The sequence below is a fragment of the Somniosus microcephalus genome, chromosome 4 (assembly GCF_052327205.1).
Source record: "Somniosus microcephalus isolate GS21.2 chromosome 4, FLI_Smic_1.0, whole genome shotgun sequence".
NCBI classification, from domain to species: Eukaryota; Metazoa; Chordata; class Chondrichthyes; order Squaliformes; family Somniosidae; genus Somniosus; species Somniosus microcephalus.
Genome location: NC_140990.1, coordinates 139,102,861 through 139,121,610, shown reverse-complemented (window position 1 = coordinate 139,121,610; position 18,750 = coordinate 139,102,861).

Sequence of the window (18,750 nt, the reverse complement as noted above, 5' to 3'; positions counted from 1 at the left end):
AGTTGGGGTGAGGGTTTGGAGAGTAGGGATGAAAGAGATGTTAGGGTGAGGGGGGTTGGAGAGTTGGGGTGAAAGAGGAGTTGGACTGATAGGGGTTGGAGTGTAGGGGTGAAAGAGGGGTTGGGGTGAGGGGTTGGAGAGTAGGGGTGAAAGAGTAGTTTGGGTGAGAGGGTTTGGAGAATAGGGGCGAAAGAGGAGTTGGTGTTAGGGGGCTGGAGAGTAGTGGTGAGGGGGTTTGGAGAGTAAGAGTGAGGGGTTGGAGAGTTGGGGTGAAAGAGGTTTTGGCTTGAGGGAGTTTGGAGAGTAGGGGTGAAAGAGGAGTTGGGGTGAGAGGGCTTGGAGAGTAGGGGTGAAAGAGGAGTTGGGGTGAGGGGGCTGGACAGTAGGGGTGAGGAGGTTTGGAGAGTAGGGGTGAAAGATGAGTTGGAGTGAGGGGGGTTGGAGAGTAGAGGTTAGGGGCTGGAGAGTAGGGGTGAAAGGAGTTGGGGTGAGGGGGTTGTAGAGTAGGGGTGAAAGAGGAGTTGGGGTGAGGCTGGTTGGAGAGTAGGGGTGAAAGAGGAGTTGGGGTGAGGGGGTTGGAGAGTAGGGGTGAAAGAGGAGTTGGGGTGAGGGGCTTTCACTGCCCATTAATAGACTCTGTTGAACTATAATGTTTCTTATTTTCTCTTTACAATGTTTTAAATTGTCTGTTTAACTAATGTCAGACACGGGGCTGCAATTACTTGCAGGCACTGGGCTGTTTCTGGTGAATTAGTATGGACAGTGTTAATGGGGAACAGATTTGTGTGGGATCATTCTGTGCTGAACACATGTCAATGTTGCCGGGTGAAAGATTCCTAACCCCTGGACCCGCCCCTATCTCATGTGTGTTGAACCTCCAATCACAGCCTCATAGCAAATTCAGTGACTATTTACACTGTGACCCCAAATCGAGGGACCACTTACACCGTGACACCAAATCCACGGACCACTTACATTGTGACACCAATTCCAGGAACCACTTACACTGCAACACCAAATCCAGGGACCACTTACACGGTGACACAAAATCCAGGGACCACTTACAGTGTCACATCAAATCCAGGGACCACTTACAGTCAGTCTATAAAATGAGAATCAGAGAGTCTCAGTATGGGGAATGATCATGGTGGTGAAACCAGCTCCAGTGTTTCCCCTCGCTGGAGTGTCTAGAACTAGGGGGCATAGTCTCAGGATAAGGGGTCGGCCATTTAAGACTGAGATGAGGAGGAATTTCTTCACTCAGCGGGTTGTGAATCTTTGGAATTCTCTGCCCCAGAGGGCTGTGAATGCTGAGTCTTTGAGTATATTCAAGGCTGAGATCGATAGATTTTTAGACTCTAGGGGATTCAAGGGATATGGAGACTGGGTGGGAAAGTGGAGTTGAGGTCGATGATCAGCCATGATCTTATTGAATGGCGGTGCAGGCTCGAGGGGTCGTATGGCCTACTCCTGCTCTTATTTCTTATGACATCAGTTGGAGTATTGTGTCCAATTCTGGGCACCACACTTTAGGAAGGATGTGAAGGCCTTCGAGATAGTGTGGAAAAGATTTGTTCCAGAAAAATGGAACCAGGGACGAGGGACTTCAGTTATGTGGATAGAGTCGAGAAGCTGGGGTTGTTCTCCTTGGAGCAGAAAAGGTTGAGAGGAGATTTGATAGAGGTGTTCAACATCATGAGGGGTCTAGACAGAGTAGATAGAGAGAAGATGTTCCCATTAACGGAAGGATTGAGAACCAGAGGACACAGATTTAAGGTGATTGGCAGACGAACCAAAGGTGACATGGGGAAAAACTTTTTTACACAGCGAGTGGTTAGGATCTGGAATTCACTGCCTGAAAGGGGTGGTGGAGGCAGATTCAACTGTGGCTTTCAAAAGGGAATTGGATAAGTACCTGAAGGAGAAATGTTGGCAGGGCTACGAGGAAAGGGTGGGGGAGTGGGACTAGCTGACGTGCTCTTGCAGAGAGCGGGCACGGGCTCGATGGGCCTCCTGCTGTGCTCTAACGAGTCTATGATTCTATGATTCTAGAGCCTCAACATCAGCCGACTCAGTGAGTGTCAGCAGTGACAGCAGTCCAATCCTGCCCTCAATGGACATCCATACACGTCCCAGTTGATGTCACTGGATCTCCATCAAGAGCAGGGGCAGTGCCTGATTCTGACTCTTAGTTAGCCCAGTGGTACTGAGGATAATTATAGCCCCTGAACTGCTGCCTTGTCAGAGACCAACTAACAGCACAGACTAAGGACTGAACTTGGTACCTTCCTAGTCAGTAGCGTGGGTGTTTTAAAGTGGAAGGGGGAGGGGGAGAACAGAATATTTAGAAAGAAATATCACTCCACCTTTAGACAAAACCTTCATTACACTGCAAAATTCTGAAGACTTTCAATATTAAACAAGTCAAATGGATCGTCAAAAGCAGTGAGGCATTTTAGAAAGGCTAAAGTCACTGAAATAGACAGGTTTACAATCACTGCACAGGACAGAATGGAGCGACTGTTAATGGGAGCTCTGTTAGTGAAGTCCTCCGACAATCCAAGATAAACGGATCTGTCCCTTTAATCATAAATAGGCAGAGAAAGGGGAGTCCCTGTCCCTTTAAATATCCGGCCCATCCCCCCAGGCAGTGGGAGGAGGAACGCGCGCGGTCTCTTTATATCCTGACCCAGCGGGCCCCGCCGGATGGGCTGCCGCAGGGTCCTAAAGGCCACAACAAGGGAAAAAGTTTTGAAAATGGGTTAGACCCGAAAAGTCGGCTCTAATTTCTCTCCACGGATGTTGCCTGTGGAATATTTACCAGTCATTTAGACTGGAAACGTAACCCTGCCGTTTCACTTTCAGTCAGGAACAGATCGCAGTTTGACACCAATCTCTGATTGGACAGCACGTTTCCAGCATTCACCGTTGTTTTTCCTGACTCTAAACACAGTTGCAAAGGAGCCTTCTGTTCCGTGCCTAGGAGCTCTGACCCATGGAAGAGACTGGCAGGGACACATTCCTTATCGGCCTCGAGATTAAAGGGATATAGGTCCACAAAGGGATATAGATAGACTAAGTGAGTGGGCAGTAAGGTGGCAGATGGAGTATAATGTAGGGATATGTGAGGTTATTCACTTTGGTAGGAAGAATAGAAAAGCAGAATATATTTAAATGGTGAGAAACTTTCAAATGTTGGTGTTGAGAGAGATTTGGCTGTCCTCGTGCAAGAAACACAGAAAGCTAACATGCAGGTACAGCAAGCAATAAGGAAGGCAAATGGCATGTTGGCCTTTATTGCAAAGTGGTTGGAGTATCAGAGTAAGGAAGTCTTGCTACAATTGTACAGGGCCTTGGTGAGACCACACCTGGAGTACTGTGCACAGTTTTGGTCTCCTTATCTAAGGAAGGATATACATGCCTTGGAAGCGGTGCAACGAAGGTTCACTAGATTGATTCCTGTGATGAGAGGGCTGTCCTATGATGAGAGATTATGTAGAATGGGCCTATACTCTCTGGAGTTTAGAAGAATGAGAGGTGATCTCATTGAAACATACGAGATTCTGAAGGGGATTGACAGGGTAGATGCTGAGAGGTTGTTTCCCCTGGCTGGAGTGTCTAGAACTAGGAGGCATAGTCTCAGGATAAGGGGTCATAGAACGATAGAAACATAGAAGATAGGAGCAGCAGTAGGCCATTCGGCCCCTCGAGCCTGCTCCGCCATTCAATGGGATCATGGCTGATCATCCAAATTCAGTTCCCTGTTCCTGCCTTCTCTCCATATCCCTTGATCCCTTTAGCCTTAAGTAATATATCTAACTCCTTCTTGAATATATTTAATGAATTGGCCACTACTGTCTTCTTTGGCAGAGAATTCCACAGGTTCACCACTCTCTGGGTGAAGACATTCCTTCTCATTTCTGTCCTAAATGGCTTACCCCTTATCCTTAGATTGTGACCACTGGTTCTAGACTCCCCGACCATCAGGAACATCCTTCCTGCATCTAGTCTGTCTAGTCCTGTTAGAATTTTATAAGTTTCGATGAGATCCCCTCTCATTCTTCTAAACTCCATCGAGTACAAGCCCAGTCGACCTAATCTCTCCTCATACGTCATTCCTGCCATCCCAGTTATCAGCCTGGTGAATTTTCGCTGCACTCCTTCCATGGCAAGAACATCCTTCCTTAAATAAGGCGAACAAAACTGCACACAATACTCAAGATGTGGCCTCACCAAGGCGCTGTACAACTGCAGCAAGACGTCTTTGTTCCTGTCCTCAAACCCTCTCGCTACAAAGGCCAACAAACCATTTGCCTTCTTACCCGCCTGCTGCACCTGCATGCTTACTTTCAGTGACTGGTGTACAAGGACGCCCAGGTCTCGTTGCACTTCCCCTTCTCCCAATCTATTGCCATTTAGGTAATAATCTGCTTTCCTGTTTTTGACACCAAAGTGGAGAACCTCGCATTTATCCACGTTATATTGCATCTGCCATGATTCTGCCCAATCACCCAACCTGTCCAAATTATACTGGAGTTTCTTGGCATCTTGCTCACAGCACACACGCCCATCCAGCTTTGTGTTGTCTGCAAACTTGGAGATATTACATCTAGTTCCCTCGTCCAGATCATTAATATATATTGTGAATAGCTGGGGTCCATGGAACGATCCCTGCGGTACCCCACTAGTCATTGCCTGCCACTCGGAAAAAGAGCCATTTATTCCAACTCTTTGCTTTCTGTCTGCCAACCAGTTCTCTATCCAACTCAAAACCTTGCCCCCAATCACATGTGCCTTAATTTTACACGCTAATCTCTTATGTGGGACCTTATCGAAAGCCTTTTGAAAATCCAAATACACCACATCCACTGGTTCTCCCTTATCTATTTTACCAGTTACATCCTCAAAAAATTCCAGTAGATTAGTCAAGCATGATTTGCCTTTTGTAAAGCCATGTTGACTTTGTCTGATCCGATCAATTTTTTCCAAGTGCTCTGCTATTACATCCTTTAAAAATGGACTCCAGCATTTTCTCCACTACCAATGTCAGGCTTACCGGTCTGTAATTCCCCGTTTTCTCTTTACCACCCTTTCTGAACAGTGGGGTAACATTAGCTACCCGCCAATCCATGTGTACTGTTCCAGAGTCTATCGAATTTTGGAAGATGACCAGCAATGCATCTACTATTTCTCGGGCCACTTCCTTAAGTACCCTAGAATGTAGATTATTAGGCCCTGGGGATTTATCGGCCCTCAATCCCATCAATTTCCCTAACACCATTTCCCTACAAATACTGATTTCTATCAGTTCCTCCCTTTCTTTAGACCCTATGTTCCCCAACATCTTTGGGAGGTTATTTGTGTCCCCCTTTGTGAAGACAGAACCAAAGTATGTTTTTAATTGGTCTGCCATTTCTTTGTTCCCCATTATAAATTCCCCTGATTCTGACTGCAAGGGTCCTACGCTTGACTTCACCAATATTTTTCTCTTCGCATATGTATAAAAGATTTTACTGTCAGATTTTATGGTCCCTGCAAGCTTACTCTCATACTCTATATTCCCCCTCTTAATTTAATCCCTTTGTCTTCCTTTGTTGGATCCTAAACTGCTCCCAATCCTCAGGTTTACTGCTTTTTCTGGCCAATTTATGTCCTCTCCTTGGATCTTATGCTATCCCTAATTTCCCTTGTGAGCCACGGTTGAATCACCTTTTTTGTTTTATTTTTATGGAAACTGGGATGAACAAATTCTGTCGTTCATCCATGCGATCTTTGAATGTTTGCCATTGCCCATCCACCGTCAACTCTTTGAGTGACATTCCCCAATCAATCCTACCCAACTCGCACCTCATGCCATCGTAGTCTCCTTTATTTAAATTCAGGACCCTAGTCTCTCTGAGTCAACAATTTTACTCTCCATCTTAATGAAGAATTCTATCATATTATGATCGCTCTGACCCAAGGGGCCTCGCACAACAAAATTGCTAATTAATTCTTTCTCATTACTTAATACCCAGTCTAAGATGGCCTGATCTCTGGTTGGTTCCTCGACATATTGGCCCAGGAAACCATCCCGTATACATTCCAGGAATTCCTCCTCCACAGTATTGTTACTAATTTGGTTAACCCAATCTATATGTAGATTAAAGTCACCCATGATGACTGCTGTGCCCTTATTGCACGCTTCTCTAATTTCCCATTTAATGCCATCCCCGACCTCCGCATTACTGTTTGGAGGTCTATATACCACTCCCACTAACGTTTTCTGCCCCTTGGTATTTCTCAGTTCTACCCATACAGATTCCACATCATCAGAGCTTATATCCTTCCTTTCAGTTGTGTTAATCCTTTCTTTAACCAGCAATGCTACCCCACCTACTATTCCTTTCTGCCTTTCTTTCCTGAATATTGAATACCCCTAGATGTTGAGTTCCCAGCCTTGGCCAACCAGGAGCCATGTTTCCATCATCCCAATCATATCATATTCGTTTACCTCTATTTGCGCATCTAATTCATCCACCTTATTACAAATGCTCCTCGCATTAAGACACAAAGACTTCCGGCTTGTTTTTTCAACACTCTTTGTTCTTTTAGAATTATTATTTATTGTGGCCATGTTTGATTTAAACCCTTGGGCCTAGAAATTCATTAAGGCGCTGCCAGCTTTGCGCCCAGTTAACGCCTAAAGAGTGATTTTGCGCCAGAAATGAGTTTGCGCAGATATTCAGCGCAGCGGTATTGGCAGCGGTAGCCGTTAGCGCTGCGCCAGCACCGATGACGTCATCGGTGTGCGCAGTGCCCCGGTTCCGCCCCAAAACCGGCCCGATCCCCATATTTAGTTGCGGCCGCCTCCTCCAAAGCGGCCGCAAACAGCGACCAGAAAACGGGGCCGTCCTGCTGCCTTAGTGGGGCGCTTTAAAGCGGAAGGTGCGGCCGGCCGCTTTTTCGGCGGCCGCCTGCCCGCTCCTCCTTCCCCGGCCTTCTCCACCACCACCCCCCAGCGGCATTGCCGGCTGCTTTCCGCGAGCCCGGCACTTCTCCGTGGTGCCGGGCTCATTTGCTGGCACTATCCAGCAGCGATCTCCCCGTTGCAGGCAGCTTCCCCTTAAGAGAAGGAGGAGGCCTGCAGTACCACAGCCTGCCGCTCCGCAGCGGCTGGCGCAGCGGCACCAAGAGCGCTGATATTCAGTGTCAGCGCCCCAAGCGGAGGCGGGCACACCCTGGTATAGCGCCCGGTTCCAAATTGGGGCGCTAACAATGAATATCTGATGATCGCTATAGGCTTCCCGCCCAGCGCTAACTTTTGGGCGCTAGCCAGCTGGCGGGGCCATAGTGAATTTCTAGGCCTGGATTTCTCTGCCTGTCACTTTTGTTTTTCACCTTCCTTTCTTTTGCTTTTATCCTAGTTTCCCTTTCCCCTGTTTCGCTGCTCAGGTTCCCAATGTTGTGTATGTAACCTGTTCCACCTTAAGAGAGCTTAAGCCTGTTCCACCTTAAGAGATGTACTACTTTCTCAGGCTGCTGTAGACGTAATACCGGGGGTGAACACACCGGTATATAAGCACTGTGCAGTAATCTTGTATTCAGTGTAGTCCCTACCTCCAACCAGTAAAGACCTGTTTTTATTGTTACTCATTAGTCTGTTTTAATTAACTAAATAATTCACAGACTTAACACTGGCGACGAGTCAGGTTCTTACCCTGCGGCAGTTATTCCACGGCGGTTGAAGAGAGGTTTCAAACCTCACCACTCACCACCCCACTGGAAGTGACAGGCATTAGGACCCTGAAGCCTCCATCAGCTTGTGAACCGGAGTAGAAGACAGGACTGGGGAAGAGAGAGGTATAGGGCGATAGCGATCGGCAGATAAGGGCCGGGCCGCTTTCAAGTGCGAGGCGCAGCCGGGCCATCGATCGCATCCGCTGATAAGGGCCGCACTCGGGGGCTGAAGGGAGACGGCATCGGGGGACGGGTGAAGACTGCCAAGCGCGGGAAAACCGCCATTTTGTGGGCGGAGGACGACGGCAAGAGCGGGAAGCCGCCATCTTTGATAACAAGTAAAGAAAATAAAATCTGAGAAATTGCAAATCTACAATGCCTAAACACGGGAATATTAGCACCTTTGATAGTGACCTCGAAGATTGGGCCATATATGTTGAAAGAGTAAAAAATTATTGTAAGGCCAATAAAATTCGTGACCAAGATAAAGCTCTAACATTATTAAATTTAATGGGTGCGAAGACATACGGGCAATTGAAACACCTGTTATCACCAGATGAACCGGCGGATAAGACGTTCGATGAGATTGTTACTGTCCTGAAAGATCATCTAAACCCCACGCCGCTGATGCTAGCGGAACGATTTAAATTTTACGACAGAAGGCAGCTACAGCATGAAAGCAATGCTGAATATTTGCTGGAATTGCGTAAATTAGCGAAATATTGCCAGTTTGGAACGGGACTGACAGAGGCACTTCGAGACAAATTTGTGTGTGGTTTATTTAAACAAGATACACAAAAGCGACTGCTCGAGGAGAATGAGCTGACGCTTGAGAAGGCGGTCACTATGGCAGCAGCACACGAAGCCGCAGCGAGAGGCATGGCAGTAATGCAGCTACGGTCACCGGAGCTCAGTGCACACAAATTGGGTGTGAGTTCTGGCAAATGTTATCGTTGTGGAAAGACAACGCATGATCAGAACCAGTGTTGGTTTAAAAACCAAGAATGTAGAACTTGTGGTAGGCTTGGACATATAGCTAGAGTATGCAGGTCAGCGAAGAAGACCAGCAACAAGAAGTCACCGCAAGGAAAATACGCAAAGGTACACAAGGTGACCGAACAGGAGTCCGATTCAGACGCTAGCAGTAATGAACTGGCTAGCTTAAGAGTACTCAACGCTGGTAAGGGTGCAGACCTCCAGACAATTTGGGTCACTCTTCAGATAGAAGGAGTCCAAGTAAAACTGGAATTGGACACTGGATCGGCATTGACGGTCATAAATAAGAAAGATTACGGAAAGTTATTCCAACATATTCCCCTACAGGATACGGGGATTATATTGGAAACATACACGGGGCAAAGAGTGTACCCCATCGGGAAAATAGAGGTTGCAGTGGTCCACAAGGGCGAAGACAGTCAAATAATGGACTTATATGTGATATCTGAAGGAGGTCCTCCACTACTAGGACGGGAGTGGATTAGGAAAATGAATATGGACTGGCATTTCCTACAAACAATAACGAGTGAGAACTCGGTGAAGATAGTCGGCCCAGACTCTGGAACGGATGATGGTAAGCCCAACTCAGGTGCAAAAGACAAAGTTTCAGCACAGAATTCCACTGAGCAACAACAACATAGTTTAACTGTGGATTCTGAGTCTGGCAAGTCTACTGATGTGCCCATTTCTGAGGGACACCGGGCTCGAACTCAACTCCATTTCAAACTACAACAGCAATTAGAACAAATGCTTCGCCGTTTTGAGCAAGAGTTGAATGCAACGAAAGAGTTCTTTGATATAGAGTTGGAGAATCTGGAAAGACAACAGAAGCAGCTGATGGAGAAAATGGAGCAGGAGCACACAAAACGTCTGATGTCAGAGGAGTTAACGGTCAGCCAACTTCTGCATATGCTGAAGGACAGGACTCTGAAATGGGAAAAACTTGAACATGAACTTCAATATTCAAACGAAAGGGGTTCGGAGCTCTCAAAGGTTATTGGAAGAGCTGAGGTGGCAACACAGACTGAGATGACTGCAACAGAGCAGCCCTTGGATGCCAAAAGTACGCTGACTCATGTCAACGTAGAACAACAGACCGCTGAAACAGCTGCTCCGGTAGAGGGATTGCATAGTCCGATCAATCAATCTCCAAAGGAAGTTGAAGTATTAAAATCACAAATGAGGTCACTAGTAAACGACTTGCTGAAAGCCCAGAAAAAGCTGGATGCAGAGGTACACATGAAGAAGTCTCTTCAGGAAAGATGTCTGGATTTGGAACAAGAGCTGGCTAACGTCCAGCTGGGTATGGAGGAAATAGACGACCCTCTCACTGGTCTAGCTCAGGACGACACCGAATATTACTATGACCTGGTGGACGACACCGAATATTACGATGTCCTGTCCTGCCCAGCTTGTAACTTCGACTCCCAAAGTGCAGAAATCATGGAGGAGCACCAAAAGTCTACGGAACATCGGGAGAAGCTGGCTCTACGACGGAAACAGGAGGAAGAGAAGGAGGAACTGCGCATGCAGCTGGCAGCTGTGGCAGCTGACAATGGAGCCCAGAGAGTCTCCAAGAAGCAGAAAAGGAAAAGTAAAAACAGAAGATGACCCATCTGAACCATTATCACCTCTACGAGATCACACACGTGGTCCCTCCGAACGGAGCCAAATCAGTTCGGAAGTTCAAGCTGTTAAATCCATGAAAGGACTATTGAATGAGTAACGTGAACCGACTACACCACAGAGATTGAATCTGTGAACTGTTTTCCGCAGAGACTGAATCTGTGATATGTTACGTTAAACATGAAGTTATATATGTATATATGTTATTACGTTATGTTAAATGGGGGGATGACTATAAAGCTAAGAAGGGAGGAGTGTTGTGTATGTAACCTGTTCCACCTTAAGAGAGCTTAAGCCTGCTCCACCTTAAGAGATGTACTACTTTCTCAGGCTGCTGTAGACGTAATACCGGGGGTGAACACACTGGTATATAAGCACTGTGCAGTAATCTTGTATTCAGTGCAGTCCCTACCTCCAACCAGTAAAGACCTGTTTTTATTGTTACTCATTAGTCTGTTTTAATTAACTAAATAATTCACAGACTTAACACCCAACCCCCTGCCAGTTTAGTTTAACCCTCCCCCAGAGCACTAGCAAACACTCCCCCAGGACATCGGTCCCGGCCCTGCCCAGATGCAAACTGTCCAGTTTGAACTGATCCCATCTCCCCCGGAACCGGTTCCAATGTACCAGGAATTTGAATCCCTCCCCCTGGCACCATTCCTCTAGCCACGTATTCATCTGAAATATCCTTCTATTTCTACTCTGATAGCAATCCTGAGATTACTGCCTTTGAGGTCCTGTTTTTTTAATTTACCTCCTAACTCGCTATATTCAGCTTTTAGGACCTCATCCCGTACTTTACCTATATCGTTGGTACCTATATGCACCACGACAGCTGGCTGCTCCCCCTCTCCCTCCAGAATGCCCTGCAGCCGCTCAGAGATATCCTTGACCCTTGCACCAGGGAGGCAGCACACCATCCTGGAGTCTCGTTTGCGGCCGCAGAAACGCCTATCTATTCCTCTTACGATAGAATCCCCTATTACGATAGCTCTCCCCCTCTTTTTCCTCCTGTCCTGTGCAGCAGAGCCACCCCTGGTGCCAGGATGTTGGCTGCTGCTGCCTTCCCCTGGTAAGCCATCTCCCCCAACAGTTTCCAAAGCGGTATATCTGTTTGAGAGGGGAATGGCCACTGAGGACCCCTGCACTACCTGCCTGTGCCTAGCACTCTCTCTGTTGGTCACCCATTCCCTTTCTGCCTGTGCCACCTTTATCTGCGGTGTGACCAACTGATTAAACGTGCTATTCACAATGTCCTCAGCATCGCGAATGGTCCAGTATTTATCCAATCGCTGCTCCAGCACCGCAATGCGGTCTGCCAGTAGCTGCAGCTGGACACACTTCCTCCACACATAGTTGCCAGGGACACAGGAAGTGTCTGAGTTCCCACATAGCGCAGGAGGAGCATACCACGGCACCGGGCTGTCCTGCCATGACTTACACTTCAATAAATTGAAATTAAATTAAATCAAATCAATCCCACCAATTACACTACAGATAAATGATATATTTTAGGGCGCTGGTTTACCAATAGTCCCCACTACACCACAGAGACCCTAGAAACTATAAACCACAGAGTTTGAATTTAAAAAAAGAAAGAAATACTCACCAACCAATCACTTACCTGCTTTCTGGTGACGTCACACTTCGATTACTTTTTACTTCTCCCGTCTCTGAGATTGGAGATTAGTAAACCTACCTGGTCTCTGGGGGCCTTTTAAAGCCTCGCTGCTCACGTTTCCCGCCGCTAACGCTCTGAGGCCTACCTGGTCTCTGGGGGCCTTTTAAAGCCTTGCCGCTCGCGTGTCCCGCCATCGCCGCTGCCGCTGATGCTATGAGGCCTACCTGGTCTCTGGGGGCCTTTAAAAGCCTCGCCGCTCGCATTTCCCGCCATCGCCGCTGCCGCTGATGCTATGAGGCCTACCTGGTCTCTGGGGCCTTTTAAAGCTTCGCCACTCACGTTTCCCGCCATCGCCGCTGCCGCTGATGCTATGAGGCCTACCTGGTCTCTGGGGCCTTTTAAAGCTTCGCCACTCACGTTTCCCGCCATCGCCGCTGCCGCTGATGCTGTGAGGCCTACCTGGTCTCTGGGGCCTTTTAAAGCTTCGCCACTCACGTTTCCCACCGCCGCCGCTGCCGCTGATGCTATGAGGCCTACCTGGTCTCTGGGGGCCTTTTAAAGCCTCGCCGCTCGCGTTTCCCACCACCACCGCTGACGCTGTGAGGCCTACCTGGTCTCTGGGGGACTTTTAAAGCCTCGCCGCTCGCGTTTCCCACCACCACCGCTGACGCTGTGAGGCCTACCTGGTCTCTGGGGGACTTTAAAAGCCTTGCCGCTTGCGCTTCTCGCCACCGCCGCTGACTCTATGAGGCCAATGAGGGTTACATAAGAACATAAGAACATAAGAAATAGGAGCAAGAGTAGGCCAATCGGCCCCTCGAGCCTGCTCCACCATTCAATAAGATCATGGCTGATCTGATCCTAACCTCAAATCTTCTATCACTCTGCATCCACCCGAACCCATGTGATCTCCCGGGAGAGGCGAAAAACCAGATAAAGACCCAATGGCCAATTTGGGAGAAAAAAATCTGGGAAATTCCTCTCCGACCCATCTAGGCGATCGAAATTCTTCCAGGAGATCACTCTGTCCCTATATTTTCTACAGTACTTACCTTCTGTAAAGACGATCTCCACCCCAGCCAGGAACAGGAATAAAACCATCTCCTGAAATCTAACAGAATTAGAACACAGTCGGAGCAGAACAAGGCTACACGGCCCCTGGGCCCGCTCCACTACCCACAGGGCCATGCCATTCCGAACCCAGACTCATGTCCAATTTCCTGCCTGCTCCCCGTAACCCTTTATTCCCTTTACTTCAAGGAAACTATCTATTTCTGTTTTAAATTTATTTAATGATGTAGCTTCCACGGATTTCTGGGGCAGCAAATTCCACAAACCTACCACCCTCTGAGTGAAGAAGTTTCTCCTCATCTCAGTTTTGAATGAGCAGCCCCTTATTTTAAGATTATGCCCCCTAGTTCTAGTTTCACCCATCATTGGGAACATCCTCACCGCATCCACCCGATCAAGCCCCTTCACAATCTTATATGTTTCAATAAGATCGCCTCTCATTCTTCTGAACTCCAATGAGTAGAGTCCCAATCTACTCAACCTCTCCTCATATGACCACCCCCTCATCCCCGGGATTAACCGAGTGAACCTTCTTTGTACTGACTCGAGAGCAAGTATGTCTTTTCTTAAGTATGGACACCAAAACTGTATGCAGTATTCCAGGTGCGGCCTCACCAATACCTTGTACAACTGCAGCAATACCTCCCTGTTTTTATATTCCAACCCCCTAGCAATAAAAGCCAACATTCCATTGGCCTTCTTAATCACTTGCTGCACCTGCATACTAACTTTTTGAGTTTCGTGCACCAGGACCCCCAGATCCCTTTGTACTACAGTACTTTCCAGTTTCTTGCCATTAAGATAATAACTTGCTCTATGATTTTTCCTGCCAAAGTGCATAACCTCACACTTTCCAGTATTGTATTCCATCTGCCAAATCTCTGCCCACTTACTTAGCCTGTCTATGTCCCTTTGCAGGTTTTTTATGTCCTCCTCACTCACTACTTTCCCTCCCATCTTTGTATCATCTGCAAACTTTGATATGTTACACTCGGTCCCCTCCTCCAAATCGTTAATATAGATTGTAAAGAGTTGGGGACCCAGCACTGACCCCTGTGGAACACCACTAGTTACTGGTTGCCAATCTGAGAACGAACCATTTATCCCAACTCTCTGCTTTCTGTTAGAGAGCCAATCCTCCACCCACGCCAGAATATTACCCCCAATCCCGTGATTTTTTATCTTGAGCAATAATCTTTTGTGTGGCACCTTGTCAAATGCCTTTTGGAAGTCTAAATACACTACGTCCACTGGTTCCCCTTTATCCACCCTGTATGTTACTTCCTCAAAAAACTCAAGCAAATTTGTTAAACATGACTTCCCCTTCATGAAACCATGCTGAGTTTGCCCTATTAAATTATGTTTATCCAAATGTCCCGTTACTGTCTCCTTAATAATGGACTCTAACATTTAACGAACCACAGATGTTAGGCTAACAGGTCTATAGTTTCCAGCCTTCTGCCTACTACCCTTTTTAAATAAGGGTGTTACATTAGCAGTTTTCCAATCTGCCGGGACCTTTGCTGAGTCCAGTGAGTTTTGGAAAATTATTACCAATGCATCCACAATCCCTACCGCCACTTCCCTCAAGACCCTGGGATGAAAGCCATCAGGTCCAGGGGATTTATCCGCCTTGAGTCCCATTATTTTACCAAGTACCACTTCCTTAGTGATTTTAATCGTATTTAGTTCCTCCCCCCCTAGAGCCCCCTGTTTGTCCAGTGTTGGGATATTCTTAGTGTCCTCTACTGTAAAGACTGATACAAAATAATTGTTCAGTGTTTTTGCCATCTCCATGTTTCCCACCATTAATTTCCCGGTCTCATCCTCTAAGGGACCAACATTTACTTTAGCCACCCTTTTTCTTTTTATATAACTATAGAAACTTTTACTGTCTGTTTTTATATTTTTTGCTAATTTACTTTCATAATCTATCTTCCCTTTCTTAATCAATCTTTTTGTTATTTTTTGCTGTCTTTTAAAGACTTCCCAATCTTCCATCCTCCCACTAGATTTGGCTACCTTATATGCCCTTGTTTTTAGTCGGATACTATCCTTAATTACTTTACTTAGCCACGGATGGCTATCTTTTCTTTTACACCCTTTTTTCCTCAGTGGAATATATTTTTTTTGGAAGTTGTAAAATAACTCCTTAAATGTACACCACTGGTCATGTACCGTCTTACCCTTTAATCTATTTTCCCAGTCCACTCTAATTAATTCCGCTCTCATACCTTCATAGTCTCCTTTATTCAAGCTCAGCACGCTTGTTTGAGATCCAACCTTCTCACCCTCTAATTGAATATGGAACTCAACCATGTTATGGTCACTCATTCCAAGGGGATCCTTTACTAGGACATTTTTAATTAATCCTGTCTCATTACACAGGACCAAATCTAAGGTTGCTTGCCCCCTGGTCGGTTCAGTTACATACTGCTCAAGAAACCCATCCCTAATACACTCAATGAACTCTTCCTCAAGGCTGCTCTGCCCAATTTGATTTGTCCAGTTAATATGATAATTAAAATCCCCCATAATTATAGCTGTTCCCTTATTACAAGCCTCAACTATTTCCTGATTAATACTCCGTCCAACAGAGTTGCAACTGTTCGGAGGCCTATAGACTACACCCACTAGTGTTTTTTTTCCCTTATTATTCCTTACCTCCACCCAAACTGTTTCACTATCCTGCTCCTTTGACCCAATATCATTTCTCTGTATTATAGTGATTCCTTCCTTTATTAACATAGCCACCCCACCTCCTCTCCCTTCCTGCCTGTCCTTCCTGATTGTTAAATAACCTGGTATGTTTAATTCCCAGTCATGGTCACCCTGCAGCCATGTTTCTGCAATGGCCACAAGATCATACCCATATGTCATTATTTGTGCCGTTAACTCATTCATTTTATTACGAATGCTACGTGCATTCAGATAAAGAACTTTCAAATATGTTTTGTAACACTTAGTTCCTGTTTTTTCCCTTTTTAGTACTTTACTTTTTACTCCATACCTTCTGTCCCTTCCTGACACATTCTGTTTTTTAATTCCCCCACTGCTACCTAAGTCTATGACCTTCTCTGTTGTCATTTCTATTGTTTGCTCTCTAGAAACCTCCCCCCCACTAATTAGTTTAAAGCCCTCTCTACAGCCCTAGTTATATGATTCGCCAGGACTCTAGTCCCAGCACTGGCCAAGTGGAGTCCGTCCCAACAGAACAGCTCCCTCCTGTCCCAGTACTGGTGCCAGTGTCCCAAGAAGCAAAACCCATTTCTCCCACACCAGTCTTTGAGCCACGCATTTAACTCTTTAATTTTATTTATCCTAGCCAAATTCGCTCGTGGCTCAGGTAATAACCCAGAGATTATTACCCTTGAGGTTCTGTTTTTTAATTTGACCCCTAGCTGCTCATACTCCTTTAACAGAACCGTCTTCCTTGTCCTATCTACGTCGTTTGTACCAAAATGGACCACGACAACTGGATCCTCCCCCTCCCACTGCAAGTTTCTTTCCAGCCCAGAAGAGATGTCCTTAACCCTGGCACCAGGCAGGCAACACAGCCTTCGGGACTCCCGCTCTTGACTGCAGAGAACCCTATCTATCCCCCTAATGATACTATCCCCTACCACTACAACATTTCTTTTTATTCCCTCCACTTGAATGGCCCCCTGTACCACGGTGCTGTGGCCAGGTTGCTCATCCTCCCTGCAGTCCCCACTCCCGCCCTCACAGGGAGTAAGAACCTCGATCCTGCTGGACAAGAACAAGGGCTGCGTCTCCTTCAACACTACATCCTGGATCCCTGTACCTTCCTCACTCGTAGTCACACCGTCCTGTCCCTGACCACGGACTACATCTGCAGTAATTAACTTCATAGGTGTGACCATCTCCTGAAACATAGAGTCCAGGAACTTCTCCCCCTCCCTGATGTGTCGCAGTGTCCGAAGCTCGGTCTCAAGCTCCATAACATGGAACTTGAGTTCCTCTAGCAGCAAACACTTGTCGCAGATGTAATCACCGTTAGCCTCAATGGGGTTCACCGGCTCCCACATCTCGCAACAGTAACACATCACCTGCTCCATTCTATATAATTAATTAAATTTCTTATTATTAGTTATGAAGACCCTGCCCGGATATATATGATAATATCACACCACTATTCAATAGGACTTACCAACTTAAAGGTATGAAAGAGAAGAGAAGGAAGAAAACCAACCAACCAGCTGATCACCAACCTCCTCCTTGAATACTGTCTGTGGAGCCTGTTTGGTTGACTCGTCTCGCTGCTCCGCCTCCGCAGTGCTGTCTAAGCCTGGGAGTGGGGAATAAAACAGAGCAAGAAACACACCCTCACCTCCCACTTATCCGAACTCTCCCACTTAGCAAAACTCCAACAGCACTCAATGCACAAAGCACTCCGTGCACCGCACTAGCCCCTCCCCTTTTATACCTGGATTCTACTTCCTGTTTAAACTGCCCAAGAGTTTAAAAAACCCTTAAAAAATTAAACTTACTTCAAATAATTGACTTCTTAAGAAACTAAAATTCACAAAATACACTTAAATGATTTTTCTCCCACTTAGCAAAACTCCAACAGCACTCAATGCACAAAGCACTCCGTGCACCGCACTAGCCCCTCCCCTTTTATACCTGGATTCTACTTCCTGTTTAAACTGCCCAAGAGTTTAAAAAACCCTTAAAAAATTAAACTTACTTCAAATAATTGACTTCTTAAGAAACTAAAATTCACAAAATACACTTAAATGATTTTTCTCCCACTTAGCAAAACTCCAACAGCACTCAATGCACAAAGCACTCCGTGCACCGCACTAGCCCCTCCCCTTTTATACCTGGATTCTACTTCCTGTTTAAACTGCCCAAGAGTTTAAAAAACCCTTAAAAAATTAAACTTACTTCAAATAATTGACTTCTTAACACACTAAAATTCACAAAATACACTTAAATGATTTTTCTCCCACTTAGCAAAACTCCAACAGCACTCAATGCACAAAGCACTCCGTGCACCGCACTAGCCCCTCCCCTTTTATACCTGGATTCTACTTCCTGTTTAAACTGCCCAAGAGTTTAAAAAACCCTTAAAAAATTAAACTTACTTCAAATAATTGACTTCTTAACACACTAAAATTCACAAAATACACTTAAATGATTTTTCTCCCACTTAGCAAAACTCCAACAGCACTCAATGCACAAAGCACTGGGCATTGAGTTGGGCATTTAAGACTGAGATGAGGAGGAATTTCTTCACTCAGAGGGTTGTGAATCTTTGGAATATGTGCCCCAGAGGGCCGTGAATTCTGATTCTTTGAGTATGTTCAAGGCTGAGATTGATAGATATTTGGACTCTAGTGGAATCATGGGATATGGAGACCGGGCGGGAAAGTGGAGTTGATGTCGATGATCAGCCATGATCTTATTGAATGGCGGAGCAGGCGTGAGGGGCCGTGTGACCTACTCATGCTCCTAATTCTTATGATCTTTTCTTATGTTCTTAATCTGCCCGGCAACTTTCCTTTCAGTGAAGAGAGACGAGGAAGACCAAAGTGCCGTTTGCCCCTCTCAGTGTGGCCCTGAAGGACTGTGTCCAGGCTGTAGTTCTGTTCCCACTGTATGAGCCTCCCCCCAGATTGTCCTTTCTGAGCTCCAGTCAGGTGATGCTAAACATTCAGGGAGGAACGACAACAATCCACAACAATGTG